Raw genomic sequence first — 3,868 nt, forward strand, 5'->3', positions numbered from 1 at the left:
GCAGAGAGCATACAGCAGTGGTGGCTGCGTATGTGTACAGCAGTTGTGTCTGCATAATCCGTTTGAGAAGTTCTGTGTGCAAAGCAGAGAACATACAGTAGTGGTGGCTGCGTATGTTAGGGCAACAAGTACGTACAGCGGCGGCTAGATACATCCCGACAACGTGGTAGCTACGAGGGACATCGTTGGAATTGGCCCAAGCAGAGGTTTCGTCAAGCGTTAGAGTGCATTATACAGATAAGTCACTAAGAGTAGTTAGTTTTAACTTTATGAATTGCTGTAAAATAATTTTCACTAAATAATTAAATTTAAAGTTGTCCATAAGGTAGTTGCATAAGCATACATTTTGTATTTATACGATTGTAAAACATTTTTAATTTGTAATTGCTGCACGCGCAACTGACAAACATGGACCGTGAACAAATTTTTAGTTGGACAATGAACGAACTGAAGGGAAAGCTTGTAGAGCTGGGGCTTCCTACAAGAGGGCGCAAGGCCACTTTACAGGACAGATTATGCGAACATTTTGGATTGGGAGTAGACGATGTTTCAGATTTTGAGGATGCGTCCTCTGTTGTGGATGGTAGGGCAGGACAGACACTAGTGAGTCACACGTCTTTCACGTTACGTGACATCCAGGAATCGTTGAGTCATTTCACTGGAGTAGGCCAGCCGGCAGTAAAAGAGTGGGTTGCAGAGTTCGAGAAAAATGCACTTGCGGTTAAATGGTCAGACATTCAGAAGTTTTTATATGCCAAGCAACTTTTAAAAGGAGCGGCATAAGTTTTTGTAAGAAGTCAGAGGGGCATCAGCAGCTGGTCTCCTTAAAGGATCTATTGTTGAAGGAATTCGGAGAAAGGGTTTCATCAGCGGAGGTGCATAGACAGTTACGTAATCGGCGCAAACGAAGTAATGAGGGTTACCGCGAATATTTGTATGAGATAATGGAACTCCTATCTCCAATTGACCTCGATGAACCCAGTCTAATAGAGTATTTTATTGAAGGTATACCGGATACCAGGGTAGGAAAAAGTAATTTGTATCAAGCTAGGAACATCGAACAGCTTAAAGATGAAATAATGGTTTACGAAAAGATTCATTCGAGTCGACAGCATGCAGACCGCAGTCGACACGGGGAAGAGGTAAAAAACGAAGCCATCGAGGAGAGGAAGACAACAGAAAAGAGACGTTGTTTCAGGTGTAGCACTGTAGGGCATTTAGCGAGTAACTGTCCTCAGAAAACTATCAAGTGTTTTAAGTGCGGTCAGAGTGGACATATCGCAACAAAGTGTGGAAAGTCGTTAGGCGCGAAAGTCGAAAGAGCAAATACGTTATCCAGTAAACAGTTAGGGGTGTCTAATAAATGCGTGATTTTCAAGGAAATGGTATTGAACAACATAAAAGTGTCTGCATTACTCGATACAGGGTGTGATCTCTGTTTACTCCGTTCTGATGTTTTAATAAGTTTAGAAGGTGTTGAACTAGACAATGACAAAAGGCGATTGATTGGAATAGGCAAAAGTGAACTTACAACAATGGGCTCATTTTCATGCCAGCTTCATGTCGATGGGATAGACATGCCGGTAGTTTTTCATATAGTAGGCGAAAGAGATATTTGCTATTCAGCAATCATAGGTAATAATATCCTAAAGTGTGTCGATCTAGAAGTGTCAGAAAATGGAGTAAAGTTTTTAAAGAAAAAGGTTTTTTCGAGATTTGTTTTTGCAGTTTTCAGAGAGTACATACAAGATGGTACATGYGTGGCATACATGGACGATCTAATCATTCCCTCTAAGGATGAAAAGGAAGGAATCCATAAGTTACGATGTATTCTAGGGCGAGCAGCAGAATTTAATTTACATATAAAATGGAAAAAGTGTCAGTTTCTCATGGAGGTCGTGGAATTTTTGGGATACGTAATAGAGAAGGGTACGATTAGGCCATCAGAAACTAAAGTTCAGGCAGTAAAAAACAGCGTTATTTAGGGTTAACATTATACTTTAGGCGTTTCATTGAAGGATATGCAAGATTAGCTAAACCTCTTTCAGACATACTACGCCAGGGTACGAAGTTTACTATAAATGACGAACAAGTCGCAGCTTTCCAGCAATTGAAAGCCGCTCTTATAAGTGCACCAGTGCTTCGGCTTTATAACCCGAAAGCGACAACAGAGGTACATACAGATGCTTCCATGCATGGGTATGGGGGTGTTTTGCTCCAAAAAGACGTACACGATCAATTGTATCACCCTATACAATATATGAGCCGGAAAACCAAACCGGCTGAAGAGAAATACCACGCCTATGAGTTGGAGGTATTGGCGATAGTGGAGGCCCTGAAAAGGTGGCGGGTGTATCTCTTGGGTATTAAGTTCAAAATTGTTACAGACTGCAATGCGTTCACTATGACCATGCAGAAGAAAGATATTCCTTTACGCGTCGCGCGATGGGCACTTCTATTACAAGATTACAATTACGAAATAGAACATAGGTCGGTCAGCAAAATGCGTCATGTAGATGCACTTAGCCGGGTGTCTTGTCTGTTGCTTGAAGATACGTTGCACCATCGACTTCAGCAAGCACAGCAAGTGGACGATTGGGTCCGAGCAGTTGTTAAGGTATTGGAACATGAAGAGTATGAAGATTTTTACGTGAAGCAGGGTGTGCTCTATAAAGATCCCATCAAGGAACTCATAGTAGTACCAACTTTGATGGAAAACGAGGTCATTAGAATAGCTCACAGACAAGGACATTTCTCAGTTAAAAGGACAATGGAATCAATTGAAAAAACATTCTATATCCCCAGTCTGGCGGCAAAAGCCGAAAAGGTTGTGAAGAGTTGCATCGAATGCATAATATCCGAAAGTAAAACCGGTAGGAAGGAAAGCTTTTTGTCACCAATTCATAAAGAAGATAGGCTTCTTGGAACCTACCACATAGATCACGTTGGTCCTATGGAAGCCACAAGTAAGTCCTATAATTATATTTTCGTAGTAGTCGACGCATTTTCGAAGTTCGTATGGCTGTACCCCACACGAAATACAGGTACTGATAGTGTAGTGACAAACCTTAAAAAACAATCAGCCCTGTTCGGTAACCCCAAACGAATTATATCTGATAGGGGAACGGCGTTTACGTCAAACCTGTTTAAGGATTACTGTGTTAGCGAGGGAATRCAACATTTACTAATCGCCACAGGTGTCCCGAGGGGAAATGGCCAGGTAGAACGCATGCATAAGATCGTRATTCCGATGYTAGCAAAGATGTGTATTGAAAACCCGAAGTCGTGGTATAGGTATTTAGATCGAGTTCAGCAAACCATAAACAATACACCGCCAAGAAGTACAAAGTTTTCACCCTTTCACCTTCTCACAGGTCTTGAAATGCGCGTTAATGCTGTGCCAGCGCTAGCCGAGATRYTAGACGAGATAACTATTGAAGATTTAGATAAAGAAAGAGAGTTACAACGAAAAGAAGCGCAAGGCAATATTGCAAAAATTCAGGAAGAAAATAAGAGATATTTCAACAAAAACAGGAAAGAAAGCATACAGTATAGGGTTAACGAGCTAGTTGCGATTAAGCGAACCCAATATGGTACWGCTTTAAAATTGAGACCCAAGTTTTTCGGTCCGTACAAGATAAAACAGACTTTAGGACACGACAGATACGAAGTTGAAAAGGTGGGGGATCACGAGGGCCCGGGGCACACGACGAATGTAGCTGAAAATATGAAAAGATGGCAACGTTCATTCGAGGACGAATGCAGAGTCAAGAGGGCCGAATGTGGGATGGCATCCCTGGCAGAAGGGGAAAATAAGAATAGGGACAGTACGGAAAGGACAGCGTAGGTTGCTCTGATCGCGATGAGC

The sequence above is a fragment of the Bactrocera latifrons genome, unplaced genomic scaffold (assembly GCF_001853355.1).
Source record: "Bactrocera latifrons isolate USDA-ARS-PBARC rearing strain unplaced genomic scaffold, ASM185335v1 scaffold_458, whole genome shotgun sequence".
In the NCBI taxonomy this organism is placed as follows: domain Eukaryota; kingdom Metazoa; phylum Arthropoda; class Insecta; order Diptera; family Tephritidae; genus Bactrocera; species Bactrocera latifrons.